The following is a 17,974-nucleotide window of genomic DNA, read 5'->3' on the forward strand; positions in this document are numbered from 1 at the left end:
GCTCAAAGGCTGGTCTCTCTTACTGACAAAAGTTGGTCCCATAAAAGAAATGACATCACCACCCCCTCCCCCTTGTCTCTCTCTGATATCCTGGGACCGCCATGGCGACAGCTACACCACATGACCAAAGGTCACACAGCAAGTGAGGCCATGTCTACACTGAAACCGCTGCTTTGGCAAAGCTGCACTGTTGCAGGTGTGCTGCTGTAGCCCTTTAATGAAGGCACTGTAGTCTGATGGGGGAGAGCTCTCCGGTCAGCTTAGTTAATCCACCTCCCCAAGAAGTGGTCGCTATGTCGGTGGGAGAAGCTGCCCTGCTGACATAGTGCAGGCTACAGGGGGGGATTGGTAGGTAGAACTAAGTCGCTCAGGGGTGCCGATTTTGAAATAGTGAGATTATAGTGAAATTATTTGTTTTGCAGTAACCACTTTCTTCCTGAGTTGTGCATTTAATGTACCTTACATGTGTGATCAAACAACAAACATCGCTGTGATAGATCTTTCCCTAATCTCATTCTGTGTTAGCTTTGCCTGAGGAGAATAACTCTAATATGACCCTAGTGCTTTAACTCCCATTGCAATCAGTGGTCCAAATATTGGCCCCTCTGAATGTAATGGGAATGTCCTTTGGTTATTCTAGGGCTGCATTTGACCCCAGATTTCATTAACCTTGCAAATCAAATGGGTGTAGTGGCTGACTTTAGTCCTTGTAACACTTTGACATTATTTTACCATTGTCCTAAACCTGTTGGGCTTAAATTTCCAGAAATGTGCATCTCCTTATTATATTTTTAAACATCACTTGCTTAAAACCCAGTCCTGAAATAAAGAATTCAGCTGAACAACTCCTGTTTTCTTTCAGGAACTGGTTGCACAATACAACAACTTGGAAAACATTTAAAAGAGGTGGTAGACCATATTCCTTAGAGTCACATTTTAAATGAAATTCTTAATGGCACTGGGAGTAAAAACTACTCAAAATTTGCCTGTAGCAGCTGCAGCAAACATGATACTCATTGCAATCCATTAGGCAGCCCATTATTCCTGATCTACAAGTGGACCTCAGTTACCCTGCTATGAATCACTGTACAGAAGCTCTTATTCAGAAACAGCTGCCATCCTCTGAGCCACCATTTTTACTATTACATCCACCACTAGATTACTAAATATTTAGTACATCAACAGTTAATTAACATGATAAAGGCGTAGCTTAATAATAAAATGTTGACAATGTACAACTGGCTAAATTGTGTTCAGGGGTGTATCCCTCATTGATTTTAGTGAATTTTATGCCTGTATCTCAGGGCAAAATTTATCCCATTGGGTAAGATTATGATCCGTGGTTAAAAAGCAATAGGATCGATCTTATTTTCTCTGAGTCCAGTCTGGTAAATCCTTCCGGCATGGTACTCCTATGGATTTTAGCAGGAGTGCTGCACCTGGAGAAAATGTAAGATTGGGCCCTATATTTATGGACCTACATGTAAGCTGAGCTGGGAAAACTTTGTTGACAAATTGTTTTTGTTCAAAAGTGCAGTTTTAGACAACACAAAACTATTCACTAATTTGGCATGAATAGTTTCCTCCATTCACAAAATGTCCCGAGGAAGGAAACATGGTGGTGATGCTGTCACTCCACTCCCTCCCCAGTAACCGTTATCCTAATGGTCAGGGCACTCACTGGAAATGTGGGAATTCCAGGTTCAAATCCCTGCTCTAGAACAGAAACCAGGCTTTTTTGATTCATTGAAAATTCTGAAAAAAAATCAGATTCAGTTTGACCAGAGCCAATTTTTTTCCTGATTTCTTTTATAGCTGCCATCAAACTGAAAAAGCTCTTATTTGCCCAGTTCTGCATGTAACTTCGATCATTTTTAGTGGCTGCATGCATCAAATAGTGACTGTATCCTCTCCTACTTATTAAGAATGAATGTGAAGCACACTCAGCAGTTGCACAAAGATTAAGACATTTTTGAGGATAAGCAAACAAACAAAAAATCAAAACCTCTCAAGGACAGAATGAAGATTGCTCTTTTCCTCCATTTTATTAAGATTTAACTGGCTTCTGCTGGGTTTTCTACCTCAGAGCATCATTTGCCAAACAGTTTGAGTCTTACCTTTCTTATTTATATAGAGACAAGATATTTATTTCCTTCCTTCCTTCAGCATTCTTGCATAACATGATGTTGCCTGGCTTGAGCTCAGCTTTCTCTCCACATGTGCTGATGGGATATGTGGCTCTTACCATTTCCTTAAGTATGTCCTGCTGTGCAGACAGTATGTTTGCTTTGACACATGTATGGTTACCTTTGTAAGTTGCTCTGATGCATCAGAATAAGACACTGATGCTGCTGAAAGATATTTAGGGGCAGAGAGACCCTTTTATTTGCTGTTTGAAGGAGCTGTCTTCAGGCCACACCTAGTATGGGACATGAGAGTGCCTTAAGGTTCCATATACAAATCTTGTGAGCAAATAGCAGGACTGAAGAGCTTAGCTTCTGCTTGTCACTTCACTTTTTCTAGCTGAAACTAAACCTCAAACTGCCAAACTGTTAATGGACTTTAGTGTCTGTGTCTTTCACGGATTTGAAAAGAGACAAAGTTCACCAGTATCCACATTATCAGGACAGTCTAAAGTCATGTATTCATTGCTTTTGCTGTTGAGGAAGTTTTATGCCCTCAAATCCCAATAATTCATTTTACTGCAGTTTTCTTCTGCCATCTATGTGCGAGTCATATCCTGCGAGGTGCTGAAAAGTACCTACTCCACTCAGTGGAGCAGAGGGTGTTCAGCACCTGGCTGGAGGTGCCTTACTACTCTCAGTATTGAGCCCAGAGTTAGAAAATCAACTAAGTGTGAGAAAAACAGAGATGAGTCAATGAAGTGTTGGCATGATTTAAATGTGAGTTAGTCTAAGACTTGGAGTCTGGGTGAAATAACGGCAGGGGTTTAGGTTTGATGACACCGACACTTGCTATCTGCTTTTTGAATGGTGGAAATGTAAAGGAATCTGGTGATTTTTGCACTAGTTAGGGTTGAAACCTCATGAGAATGTTGGACACACCTGAACTGGAACCAGAACACAACCATTAAACAAAACTGGAGATGCTGGAACAGATTCAGGGATTCATATCCAATCCTTTCTCTGCTACAGATAAACACACTATATTGGGGAAGAGTCAGCGTGGCTTTTGTAAAGAGAAATCATGCTTGACCAATCTGTTAGAATTCTTTGAGGGAGTAAACAAGCACATGAACAAGGGTGATCCAGTCAATATAGTGTGCTCGGACTTCAGAAAGCCTTTGACAAGATCCCTCTCCAAAGACTCTTAAGCAAACTAAGTAGTCATGGGATAAGAGGGATAATCTTTTCATGGATTGGTAACTGGTTAAAAAACAGGAAAAAAGGGTTGAGATATATGGTTGGTTTTCACAATGAAGAGAGGTATATAGTGGGGTCTCCAAAGGACCGCTCCTGGGTTCGGTGTTGTTCAACATATTCATACATTATTTTGAAAAGGTGATGAACAACAACATGGAAAAATTTACAGATGATACAAAATTACTCAAGATAGTTAAGTCCAAAGCTGACTGCAAAGAGTTACAAAGGAATCTCACTAAACTGGGTCACAAAATAGCAGATGAAATTCAGCGCTGATATGTGCAAAGTAATGCACAATGGAAAAAATAATCGTAACTATACATACAAAATCATGGGGTCTAAATTAGCTGTTACCACTCAGGAAAGGGATCTTGGCGTCATCATGGGTAGTCCTGTGAAAACATCCACTCAATGTGCAGTGACATTAAAAACAAACAAACACCCCCCACTGCCAAAAAAAACCCCTCAGAAAATGAAAGGAACAATTAGGAAGGCATAGATAATAAGACAGAAAATATCATAATGGTACTTTTAAAATCTATGGTACACCCACTCATTGAATACTGTATGCAGTTCTGGTCACCCCATCTCAAAAAAGATACATTAAAATCTCAAAAGATGCAGAGAAGGGGAACAGAAATGATTAGCAGTATGGAACAGCTTCCATATGAGGAGAGATTAAAAAACAAACAAACATAGAGTTTAGAAAACAACAACAACAACAAAAAACAAACAGAGTTTAGAAAATAGATGACTAAGAGGGGATATGATAGAGGTGTATAAAATCATGAATCATGTGGAGAAAGTGAATAGGGAAATGTTATTTACCCTGTCAAATAACACAAGAACTAGGGGTCACCCAATACAATTAATCAGCAGCAAGTTTAAAACGAACATAAGGAAGTACTTCTTCACACAAAACATAGTCAGTCTGTGGAACTTGTTGCCATTGGCTGTTGTGATGGCCAAAAGTATAAGTGGGCTCAAAAAAGAATTAGATAATTTCATGGAGGATAGGTTCATCACATGGCTATTAGCCAAGATGGTCAGGGATGCAATTCCATGCTCTGGGTGTTCCTTAACCTCTGACTGTCAGAAGCTGGAACTGGATGACAGGGGATGGTCACTTGAAATTGCGCTGTTCTGTTAATTCCCTCTGAAGTATCTGGCACTGGCTGCTGTTAGTAGACAGCACACTGGACCAGATGGACCATTGGTCTGACCCAGTACGGCCATTCTTGTGTTCTTATATGTGTTTCGTGTAGCAGTGAATATTCCTTGCCCCCTCCACCACATCCAAACTGTCGGCAGGGGTACAGGGAGAACTCCTTGCATCTCCTCATTGTGCTTTTCGTGAGGTCCAGACAGAATTAAGTCCATAGTAATCAAAGAAGAAGATGATATCAAGATTAAATATAAAGTGAACAGCATTGTTTAGCCAAGAGACTTTTTCCTGTCCAGCATTTCCCAATACTTTTAAGAATTCATTTTCATAAGTATCATGCTGTATAGCATTGAAATAACAAAATCTACCTTTTGGATATTCAGGGAATGATACTGTATTCTTTGGATCCCTGTATTCTTCTGAAGTCAGTGACAGTTTTGGGTTTCCATGGAATGCAGAATCAGGCCTTTAATGATGTATGAAGTTCATTGGATGGCATCATTGCTTTGACAATTGATGCTTCACTTCAGATTTTTCCTAACCATTTCTGAGTATCACATCAACAGCAAAGCAGGATAATGCTGTTTAAGATTTAATGTCATTACTGACTCCAATCCTGAGGGGAAAAATGTTTTCTCCTCAGTTAGTGGAGCATATTTGTTATTTCTAACAGTTTAAATTTGAGGTTGAATCTGTTTTTGATTGACATTGGTTAAGGGATAAAATATGGAATAAATAAATTACAGCCATTCACACCTGCCAATTACTAAACCTCCTTCCTAATGATAGTTAGCCACAAGGCAAATGGACACTCCAGTGTTATATATTCAAGAGTAAAGTCTTAATGGTTGATAACCATACATGGGGCAATAGGGCAGTATTGTTTTGAAAACTGATGGGCAGATTGCAAATGGCAGGTAGCCATGGAGGACAGAGGCAAACATGAGAATTTTGGCCAAGTAGTGGCAACTTGATTATTACTTTAAAAAACAAACAAGACAGCCTTGCCTGGCAGCCGGGAAAAGAAGGGATGTTAAAGTCCTGAAAAATGATCCCTCACTCTCACAGATCTTGGGAGACAGATTAGTCCTCACTTACAGACAGCCTCCCAACCTGAAGCAAATACTCTCCAGCAACCACACACCACACAACAAAAACACTAACCCAGGAACCTATCCTTGCAACAAAGCCTGATGCCAGCTCTGTCCACATATTTATTCAAGTGACACCATCATAGGACCTAATCACATTAGCCACGCCATCAGGGGCTCGTTCACCTGCACATCTACCAATGTGATATATGCCATCTTGTGCCCACAATGCCCCTCTGATATTGGTCAAACCGGACAGTCTCTTTGCAAAAGAATAAATGGACACAAATCTGACATCAAGAATCATAACATTCAAAACCCCGGTAGGAGAACACTTTATTCTCTCTGGCCATTCAGTAAAAGACTTCAGGGTGGCAATTTTGCAACAGAAAAGCTTCAAAAACAGACTCCAATGAGAAACAGCTGAGCTTGAATTAATATGCAAACTAGATACCATTCACTTGGGTTTGAATAGAGACTGGGAGTGGCTGGGTCATTACACATATTGAATCTATTTCCCCATGTTAAGTATCTTCACACCTTCTTGTCAACTGTCTAAATGGGCCATCCTGATTATCACTACAAAAGATTTTTTCTCCTGCTGATAATGGCTCATCTTAATTAATTAGCCTTTTACAGTTTGTATGGCAACTTCCACCTTCTCTGTATATATATATGTATATAATCTTCTTACTCTATGTTCCAGTCTATGCATCTGATGAAGTGGGCTGTAACCCATGAAAGCTTATACTCTAATAAATTTGTTAGTCTCTAAGGTGCCACAAGTACTCCTGTTCTTCTTTCTGAGTTGTTACTGGCTCATTCTCCTTTCGATGCTCTGATCCTGAGCAACCTAACCATCCAAGTCTTAACCAACCCACCTAAACCATGATGGCCTGGGCAGTTCCAAGGCCTGCAGTGCCATGAACCTCTTCACAAGAACTTTGGCACCTTTGTGCATTTGACCTCCTTCAGCAAAAATTGATGGTCAATCCCTTTTTTGTAGGGAAGGCCATTTTCGTCTTTTTCCCATCATATGTAGGATTGGGTGAGCCAGCACTACACCTTTCAAATGACTGTAACCCCAACAAAGAGAATGTAAATCCTTCAACCAGGACATACATCCTAAAGCTGTGATGCTGTGAAGCAAATAATAAAATCAAGTGAATTACTATAACTGCACTCATGCAGCATGTAGATTGTGCCTGCTGACACAAACCCGGCAAATCCAGAGGTACTCTCTGCAAACTGATGATCTTAGCAAATACCACAACAACCTGATGCACAGTACATAACCCCATACAGACAAAAACAACAATGGAACTTGATGCTACCCATGCAACCATTAGCCAACCTAAAGTGAGGCAATGTACAATATTTGGGGTGGTTGGGACAGAGTATGAAGGAGTCCACTTCTGCCTAGCACCACCTTTTATGTACAGTTTAGTGGACAATCTTAGTGTCTCTTAAAAGCACTGAGACTGGCCAATAGGACTGTTGTTGGCTTATAGGTGCCATAATACTATTTTGGGCTTGTGGTTGTTCTTCTGGCCCAAGAGTATGGCACAGCCAGAGATGGCCAACACTCCTTTCCTAATAATCGCAAAAAGAAAAGGAGTACTTGTGGCACCTTAGAGACTAACCAATTTATTTGAGCATGAGCTTTTGTGAGCTACAGAGCTGTAGCTCACGAAAGCTCATGCTCAGATAAATTGGTTAGTCTCTAAGGTGCCACAAGTACTCCTTTTCTTTTTGCGAATACAGACTAACACGGCTGTTACTCTGAAACCTTTCCTAATAATATTTGTGAAATAAAATAACACAGGCGGCATGTTAGCAATTCGGTATTATATTTTGCAAGAATATATCTCTTCTTTCTAAGGGCCTGATCTACCTCCCATTGGAGTCAGTGGGAGTGTCTCAATTGAATTTAATGTGCATCACATTGGGGTTTAGGTAGAAAACTTGTGGCTATCTAGATATTTTGACTTTTTTTCTGTGCTTTCTTTCTGCCTCAAACTGTCACACGTGTCTGCCATACAAGGTTAGCCAAAGCAGCTCTTCCATGAGATTTGTGTGAAATTTTCAGCATTTAAGAAGCTTTAATGGATTTTTTTTTTCATACAATGGTAATTTGTTCATCAAGGATTTTATGACAAAAAAGATATTTTTTCTTATTACTCTATATTTTAAACTGCTTTTTTGGCATCTCTATAACTTTTTTTCTGAATAGATACAGCAGGAGGATACTCATCTCAGGTCTAAATAATTAGGTGTTTTAAATTCTAATTCCATTGTATGGTTTCTGCAAATGTTTTAAAATTTATGACTCACCAGGGATAAATTTCTACTAGCTTGTTTTTTATCTCATTTTATAGTGCACTTTTTTTAATATAACACCTACCATGCTATTAGTCATTCCATTAACTTTCTTCTCATTTTCTCCCCTTCCTTTATTCAAGGTGTTTAAATACTCAGGCATTTTCAGTACCTCTTTCTGTGGCTGCATTTTCTGATAGATGTGACTAATTTATAGGTTTTGTGCTCAGGAAAATTACACCAAATGCAAGAAATAATCTAATAAAGGCTTATAACTATAGATAGATCAAAATCGTTATTTGAGGTAATCAGAAAAGTCACACATATCCTTACCTGTACCCATGGTTTGTTGGACAGGTAGAAGGAAAAAGAATAGGAGTAGGAGACTCAGACTTTGTGACTTTTTTTAATGGGGAAGACTGAGACATTGGGTAAAATTTGCAAGTGCCTCAGTGATTTAGGGGCCTAAGAGACACTGACTTTCATGACCTTTCTGGTTACCTCTGTAGGTGCACTGTCAGAAAATGGAACTTTGAAAAAAGGGACTTAGGCTCATAAGACACTTATCCAATGCTATGCCTTCCTTTTTGTGACAGCTTTAGGTGAGCATTACATGCAAGATCAGTCCCATAGTCTGTCAATTATTGCAGCCAAACCAGAACTGTCAATAAAGAGTTTCTTCTTCCTTTAGAACCTTCCATATTTTTAACAGCTGTGTGCCCTGAGAACACTGGTAAATACTCCATGCTAAAATACTTTATTCTTCTCCATTTGCAATTAGAACTATTCCAAACCCATAGTTATTTGTTGCTTTAAGGCCCAATCCTGTGTCGACCCTGATTTCAGTGGGAATTAAGAGTGCTCAACATCTGGCTGGATTGAATAACTGGGTATGTTGTTTGCCAAGGAAAATAATAATTTAATGTAAATGTATATTTCTCTTGAAACTCCAGTGAGAATGACACTCACGTGAGATTTCAAACTTTCCTTCCAAAATTTTTCATTACTTTGATTTCTTATGTCTCCATCTTTTAGGTGATGTTTACTGAAACCTTTGTACTGCTTTTGTGCTGATGATGAATAATGACATTCTTGCAGGGTGTTTGATCACAACTTCCTTTTTTCTTCTGGATTTATTTGAAAGAGAAAGGGAAAAAGCAAACACTCTTAGACCTTGATCTTTAAAATTATAAGTGTTTATAATTTACTGTAATATAGGATAGTAAAAGAGTACTCTCATATTACCGTAATAAGGTACATACAACAATTTCAATGTGTGTACTACATGGGATGCTAAGGTAGGTTTTTTGTTTTTGTTTTTATCTTGGCTAGGCACTGATTTTTTGACTTTTAATTCAAGGGGTTATGTGGTTTATCCTGTACTCCTTTCTACTTGCATTTTGATTTGTGTTAACCTTGTCTACCTCTCAGACCCCATTGTTGAAAACAGTTTCAGTTAGAAAACCCAGTTAGATTTTAAAGTGTTTTCCTTTCCAATAACCTGTCTATCCGTTTATGAACCACAGCATCTCATAAATTAGAAAAACCTCAACATGGAAAGATACAGGAGAGGAAAGCTTGTGTTTTAACAATTAATACATACTGTGAGCCCAGTCATGCTACCATTCCAAACTTAGACCCTACTGAAGTCCATGGAAGTTCTGAATGTGAAATTTTTTAAGTAACATTGGATTGTAATGGACTGCCTGGGTCCTTGAGTCCAGTCCCCTATTGCTGGTGGAAGCAACCTTGTCATATAATCCTGCTCATAAACATATCAAGCTTCATCTTAAAACTAGTTAGGTTGGTTGCCCCCACTTCTCCTTTTGGAAGGTCTATTCCAGAACCTCCCTCCTCTGATGTTTAGAAACCTTCTAATTTCCAGCCTAAATTTGTTCACGGACAGTCCACGATGCAGTCCCATTGTCCTTCTGCAGAGCGGGGCCTACATTTTCAAAAGTGAAGAGTGGTTTTGGGTTCCCAACTTGAGACACTTAAAGGAACTCAATTATCAAGGGGTACATGCCCAGCACTACTTGAAAAACAACCTCCTTTGAGGTATTTCAAACTGGTCGCAAACAACTTGAGGCACTCAAAAGCATTATGACAGGTTTCAGAGTAGCAGCCATGCTAGTCTCCATCCGCAAAAAGAAAAGGAGTACTTGTGGCACCTTAGAGACTAACCAATTTATTTGAGCATAAGCTTTCGTGAGCAACAGTCTCTAAGGTGCCACAAGTACTCCTTTTCTTTTTCCAAAAGCATTAGTCACTTTTCACAATGTAGGTCTGTTTTTTTCTCCAGATTTCCCACCAAACAGAAATAGTGGATGAATTTATGAAACAAAGCCTTTGCAGCAAATAGTTCAATGAACTATCCTAACGGCCATATCCTTTTTGCACTGTTTTCTTCAAAGTACAGTTCTTGGGTCTGAATTCTTATCATTATTATTTTCAGGGCATGGACCTTATGGGTTGACTATGGCCAAGTTCTAAAAAGTTATTTGACTAGTTCTGGACATCACCATACCCGTCTCTGTGGGTACTTGTAAGGTTCCTGTCACCACGGTATCTGAGTGCTTCACAACATCCCCTTGAGATGGACAAGTTTCATCCTCATTTTACAGATGGGGCACTCAGGAACAGAGAGATTATGTGATTTGGCCAAGTCACATGGGATATTAGTGGCAGGGCTGAGAACTGAACCCAGATCTCTGAATTCCCATTTCAGTGACTTAATTAACCAAAATATCAACCTTTTCCCGTTGGTATCTGTCTTTGTGCTTTTAATTATGTTGGGGTGTAGCAGGTCAGTCCAATAGTCAGCTGGCCTAGGCAGTGGCTTCATAGTTCTTTTCAGTCTGACTGTCCTGGAGGGGGCCCTGCCAATTCATATATGGCAAAACTCAGTCTCTTTTGTGTGTCCCCTCTTACCCCCTTGGGGTTCTGTCACAACAGAGGGAAGGGGAACAGGGGAGAGCAAGCAAGGCTCTAAATGGGTGTTGCAATGTTCACACCACTCGTTGGTTTGCCCCAAGTTATGTTTGCCGTGGGTCACTTCCTACTGGGCTATGACTCTTCCATTCAGTAGAATCTGCTTCAACTGCAGAGAGACAGTGGCCCGTTCTTCAGTGCCTCTTGTGGGTTTTCAGCTCCAAAATAGTGGGGGATGGAGGTGGGGAAATACATATCACTGCTCCCAGAGTGGCCTTGCCAAGGTTGAAGTCACTTTGCCCACAGCACTACGCATCATCCTTATTTCCTGGTGCACTCTGCAACTCTTTCTCCTCTCTCCCTAGGCCACCAGTGCCTTTTAAACTGTCCCTTCTCCTGGAGCATGCCCTGTAGCTGTAGAGGGGTGGAGCATCCCTGGCCCTGCATTGCTCCATGGTTTAGTGTGGGGTCTGTAAACCCCATCACAAGGGGTTACATTTACTTTTCTCATTATTCTTTACCAAGAACTTCAGAGACACTCACAGAGACAAACAATGTGGGAAAAGCTGTTTGGGTGTATGTGTTTAAATTTCCTGTTGTCAGTTGTCCCATTTCAATAACGACCTATCAGCACCGTGCAATAGAGTGGAAATTGCTATCCTTCTCAAAAGTAATTAATTGAAAAGGTAGTTCTAGAACGTGTTCTGATCTTGCCTGCTGTGAGCCAGAAAAAAGAACTGAACAGAGGTCGGATAAGACAGTACCTCAAGCTCTGGATATGTGACACTATCAAAGCTCTGAGAGAATTTTTTTTTTTCTCACTTGCCTGCTGGCAGAAGGAAATGATGGCCCCAGAGTCCAGATTGGCACAGGGCGATGTAGCAAGAATAAAGAATTTCTCTTTTTTCTTTTCTTTCTGTTAAGGCCATGTCCAGACTTTATGGCCTCACTGCAGCACTTTGTGAAAAATGAAGCACATGAGAAAGCCCTTGACCATTGCCGAGATGGAATAAGGAGAGAGAGATGCAGTTAATGTGCGGTGCTGCTTGCTGTGCATATATATGAAGAGACAAAAAAATCCAATAGGATATGAGTGTTTAAGGAAAAACTATGAGGCCTATGTGGTAGGATAGGGTACTCTCCTTTCTCCTACAGGGGTCTGAGTTCAAATTCAATCTCAGGTGATAGCCATTTCTTTATACTGCTCAATAGACATTCTTTGCTCAGGAAAGGCCTAGAACTTGAATAGATTGGGTGTTGTAGGTTGAAGTTAGTTGCATGTTATGACAAATACTGGGTACACTGTAATTTGAGTCATTGTTGATTCACTGTATCGAAGTTGTAAAAGGATATCCCCAATAGCAATAAACCAATGTATTAAAATGCTTCCTGAACAACTAAATAGTTAAAAGGCCTCCTTTCAACAGCTTGCTAAAGCTATTACAAATTAAGCACGTGTTTAGGTGTTTGTTGCTGAATTGGGCCTTATTCAAATACTTCAGATTATGTTGATCCTAACATCAGATATAAGGAAACAAGTTGGGACATAATGAATCGCTCCTTTATGAGAATAATCTTTTACCTAGAGATGTACATCAATGATATGATTGATATTTCACCTGCAGTGAGATGTGTGTTAAGTATATTTTATCACAGGTATTTGTATGGTGTCTACCCTGCTGGGGCCAAATCCTCACTTATTGTAAATCAGAGTATTCCCATTGAATGCTCTGCTGATTTACACCAGCTGAAAACAACACTTATGCAGAGAACATTAAAAGCTCTCAAAAGAAAAAATGCATAAAAAGGAGCTAGAACATTGTAGATTCATGGACTCCAAGGCCAGAAGGGATCATTGTGATAATCTAGTCTGATTTCCTGTATAAAACGGGCCATAGAACTTCACCCAAAAACTTCCTAGAGCAGATCTTTTAGAAAAACATCCAACCTTGATTTTAGAACTTTCAAGTGATGGAAACTCCACAACAATCCTTGGTAAATTGTTCCAATAGCTAATTGCTCTAACTTAAATATTTACACCTTATGTCCAATCTGAACTTGTCTAGATTCAGTTTCCAGCCATTAGATTGGGCTACACCTTGTTCTGCTAGATTGAAGAGTTCATTGTCAAATATTTGTTCCCTTGTAGGTACTTATAGATTGTAATCAAGTTACTCCTTAACTTTCTCTTTGTTAAAATGAGTAGATTGAGCTCCTCAAGACAATCACTGTAAGGCAAGCTTTCTAATCCTTTAATCATTCTCCTGGCTACTTTCTGACCCCTCTCCAATTTATCAACATCCTTCTTGAATTGTGGATCCCAGATCTGGTTGCACCAGTGCCAAATACAGAGGTAAAATAACCTTCCTAGTCCTACTCAAGATTCCCCTGTTTTATGCATCCAGGGATCTCACTAGTCCTTTTGCCACAGTGTCAGGTTAGACTCTCATATTGAGCTGATTATCCACCACGAACTGCACATCTTTTTCAGAGTCGCTGCTTTCCAAGATAGAGTCCCCCATCCTGTAATTATGGCTTACATTCTTCTTTCCTAGTGAATGCATTTGCAGTTAGCCATATTATAATGCATATTGCTTGCTTTTACCCAGCTTATCAAGCAATCCAGATTGCTCTGTATCATTGATCAGCGCTCTTCAGTGTTTACCACTCTCTCAATTTTTATGTAATCTGAGGACTTTATCAGTCATTTTATATTTTCTTCCAGGTCACTGATAAAAATATTAAATTGTGAATAGTGTAGGGCCAAGAGCTCATCCCTACAGGAACCCACTAGAAATACATAACTCCATAATGATTCCCCATGCATAGTTACATTTTGAGGCTATCAATTCGCCAGATATTAATCCATTTAATGTCCACTATGTTAATTTTACATCGTTTTAGTTTTTAAATCAAAATATTTTACTTTAATTAAAATTTAATAGTTGGCCATCTATGTTGGCTATTAGTTCAAGAATTAGAATGATTAATTAAACCAAATAAACGTCTGCCATGCACGGTTACTGATGTACTTACAGTGGTCACCCTTAAAATCCTTTCAGTTATCTTTGTTGTTAAAACTGCTGTGGGCCTGATTCTCTACTGCATTACTCCAGTATTATGCTGTTGTGTTTTCAGAAGAGCTACTCTTTGAATCAACTAGTTGGATTCTTTTAGACTTCCCTCCCTTTCAAGCAAGATGTGTTACGCTACATTGAAATGATGACTTTTTAAAAAAGAAATACAGCTTTTTTTGCTGTATGCTTCCAGACTTGCAAATTATTCTTCCTCCATCTCATTCCAAGGGCAAAATGTCACCTATCTCACATTAGAGGGAGCCTGAAATGTCTTCTGACTGTGCTAGAAAGTCATAGAGCAATCCCATGACAAAGTGAGTGACTTTTGACAAGAGGCAAAACCTTTATTTACTCTCTAAGCGCCACTGATGCTTCTCTGAATGGGCAGTCAGCTAACTGAATCATCAGTAGTTATCCTAGGTAGCATGCAAGGTAATATATGCTTTCTTATCAGCCTTACTTAGAACTTGTGCAGATTAGTTGATGAATGTGTCCACAGAGCTTTGAGGCCACAATATGCTTTATACCTCTACTGCTGCTTAAGGACCTCAGTCAACTTCTTTTGAGTTCAGAGGAAAGGCTCCCATTGCTTTCAGTCGGAATTGGATTAGACCCTATGTGAATTGCTGTGTTATTATGTAAGTCTGAAATCTCCTGTATGATGCCATGACTGTATTGCCAGCAGTACAGTTATTTTAACCACTTCAGTGGTAAAAGTCGTTTATTATTGCTGTGCATTTCTTTCAGATATTAATGTACACTTCTGCCCTACTTAGACATACCCACATTTTTCGGATCAGTTTTGGCCCATCCCTTTTGGTAAATTGCAAGCAGCACCTGAATTTGTACCAATGAAATTGTTGTGAGTTGTATGGGGCAAGTCAGTGTGTGGCTCCTTGATGGAAAGATAACAAGCTGCATTTGTATTACATATAAAAAACCATACAAACTGCTTATTGTTTTGCAGTGAAGCCAAGTGTGAAATCTAATAATAAGAATTGCTTTTGCTTTCAAAGGGAATGTATGCAGAGTCTCTTTTTCGCTCTCCCTGCCTTTCCTCCCTCTTCCTTTCTCTTCTTTACTTTATTGATCTGATGTGCTTTGCCTAAATCAATCCCTCAGGTTATAGAATGGCCCTTTAAAAAAAAATCTGCTTGATAAATGGGGAAGCTGGGAATGCCACTTTCAGCAAGTTTTCTGTACGTGTGTGCAAAAGCTGTAATGTGAGAACTTGAATGTAATCTTCGAAATATCCCATTACACTGTGAGGCAGGGTTTCAAGTTATTTGAAGAAGCCAGTACAAGACCTGGTCACCAGGTAACTGGCAACCCAACCAGCAAGGCTGAGCTATTGAACTTAACATTTCAAATCTTCATGTGCTAAGTATTGATAGTGGCCCGTATGTTAATTAGGGTAACTAATATCTTTTCTTCTAATGTTTTCTCTGTTTTAGACAGCTCACTAAGCCCTACTAAAATAATAAGAAAAGTATTTTTTAAATCTTTCTCGCAGCTTAAGTGCTCTTAAAACTTTCTTCTGTAATTTGTTTGCTGTTTCCCCCCCAATTATGGCTATTTCATGCTAGCTGAGACCATTGTACCAGCCACAGACCAATTTTCATCATAAGGCTTATTAGCCAGGTAGCTGTATTCTAATACTGAATTGTGTTTTTGTCTTCTACCACACCTTTCTTAGCTTATTGATTCATGCACAGGGAAGGTTTGCATCTGATTGATCAGTTTATTTTGCTAACAAACACTTCCTTGCATGTAACCTCTTGGTGCAAGAAAATTACCTAGGTTGCCATAGTGATTTCTGCCAGAATTTTTGTTCTTGCTGCTCCTTCGCCATGTCACTGGAGTGTATTTTCCCTGTGAATTGTGTCTATCGTTCCTTTGCCACATGTGATTTTTTTTTCTTTCAAACTACTGTATAAAAGTATATATTAGTTCATGCTTCTCCCTCAGAGCAAAGCACACAGAGGCAAACATTTAGTCACTTATGCAAAAAAGTGATATCTGTTGTAAAGAGTAAACTCTCGTTTTCATATTTAATGAAGCCAAAATCAATGGGAAAGGATGAAGACTGCATTAAAGAAATGTTAAATCTTCTCCTACGGGGAAGTCATTTTACTGGAAAAAAGCTAGTTAATCAACCTTAGGAAAAAATATATAGTTCTTTTATACTAACAGTTTTTCTAGAGACAATGCAGGAAGTGTAACAAAAGCATCCATCTGTTTGGATCTTCAGCAATTCATCACATATGGCATTAGATGTTCTGCCACTCCCAAGCATCCAACACCAGACTGCTCTCTGTATAGGAACAAAGAGACCAGGGCTTGGATGAGCACAATATTAATTATTTCTCCCCTGATCTTTAAGGGCGTGTCTGCACTGTGTCTGGGAGTGAGCCTTGGAGCCAAGGTCCACCCACTTCTGGTAGTGGGGCTCACATGAGTGCAGCTGTGTAGATGTTGGAGCTTGGGCTCTGAAACATGGCGGGGGGAGCGTCACAGCCCGAGCTCCTGCCTGCTCTGCAATATCAAAGCACCACCTACAAAGCTATTTTTACCATGGTAGTGGAAGCCCTGCTACCACAAGTCTGTGAACACGGGCTCCCTCCTAGATACAGTGTAGATGGACCCTAAATTATATCTCATAGACAGCTAACTACAAGGAGCACAGAGAGCCAGCAGTCAGTCAAAGTGTTCTACTCTATTTGGGTTATATATTCAGATCAAAATTTAATTTCGGTGGTTTTAGCCACAGAGCCTTCATAGGATTGCCCTGGCTCTGCATAGGAAGCATAATATTTATATCAGTGCTGATATGTTCTTCACCACTGCTCCTAGGAAATGAAACTCAGGAGTTTGAAAGTACCTTCTGGCTGGCGTAGAACAAACACCTCTTGGCACGCCATTACATGGTAGGTGACGTGCTTAGAGAGAACCGTGTTGTGCCTATATATCTAACAGGGATAGATTGAGAGCTGGGTGACAAACATCTTTGACATCCAAATTTTCTTCCCTGTGTCTGGATTTAGTCCCAGGTGTCCATCCTCTGGAACATGAGGGTACAATTTTCTCTGTGACCAGTTTGTCTCTTTCTGTATTGCCTATTTTATTTGTTCTTACTCTGAAGTTTTCCTGTAATCCACAGAAGATAAGATATTTCTTATGGCAGAAAGATGTTTATTGAAAGATATTTAGGGAACTCTGCAGAATAACTTATTTTTATTTACTATAGTACATCACAGCAATTTACACATTAGATAAATGCAGACATTACCATACTGTTGCAACCTCTAGGCTGAAGGGCAGTGGCCAGGTGTACAGTCAACAGATAGGACACTGCATCAAAGTGAAGAGATGGGACATAGCTAAAGAAGACCTTGGTGCAAATGTCTTCTGTTTTAAAAAAGTTCTTTCATTCCCAAACAGGCTGGAGAGGACCTTGGCTATTAAAGTCTTACAGAGGCTGAGGTAACACAAAGCAGTCACGATGCTTCCCTGGATTGAAAGCTGAAGATTCTGTTCTGGGGTAGGGGGATCCTTGTGTAAGGTTGATGTAGCCAGCTCTCTGTCTCGCACATTTTGCTCAGCATAGGGTATGTGTCAAAGGTGGTAGTTGAGTGAGGTGGAGCTCCAGATGCGGTTGCTTTCAGAGCAGCCCTTTGACTGTGGTAACTTACACTGGGGAGCTGGAATGGGTGCTGTAGTTCCATTCTATCTCCATCCACATGCCCACTCTCTTTCGCAGCCCTGAGCATCAACTTGGTGCAGCTCAGGATTGAGGCCAAAGCATCTATATTGTTTGGATGAAGTTCTGAGTTGACCCTTGGTTTTCAATATTCTAAGTATTGCAAATATGATCCTTGGAGCTGTTTGCCATCCCCTCCAGCACAGAACTACACATACCCAAAGCCCAACCCAGTAAACAAATGTTAAAGAATTAAAGCACCTAAGGAGTGTGGTTTAATGGGGTCGGTTATTACAATCCTCATGTGT

General features: G+C 39.8%; 1 protein-coding gene across 1 annotated transcript in view; it reads left to right on the plus strand.

Moving 5' to 3' along the window:
- Positions 1-17,974, plus strand: part of CDH13 (cadherin 13) — a 797,859-nt gene that overhangs the window by 514,506 nt on the left and 265,379 nt on the right. The gene's annotated exons all lie outside the window — the stretch shown is intronic.

Source organism: Lepidochelys olivacea, assembly GCF_965140295.1.
Source record: "Lepidochelys olivacea isolate rLepOli2 genome assembly, chromosome: 12".
Lineage (NCBI taxonomy): Eukaryota > Metazoa > Chordata > Testudines > Cheloniidae > Lepidochelys > Lepidochelys olivacea.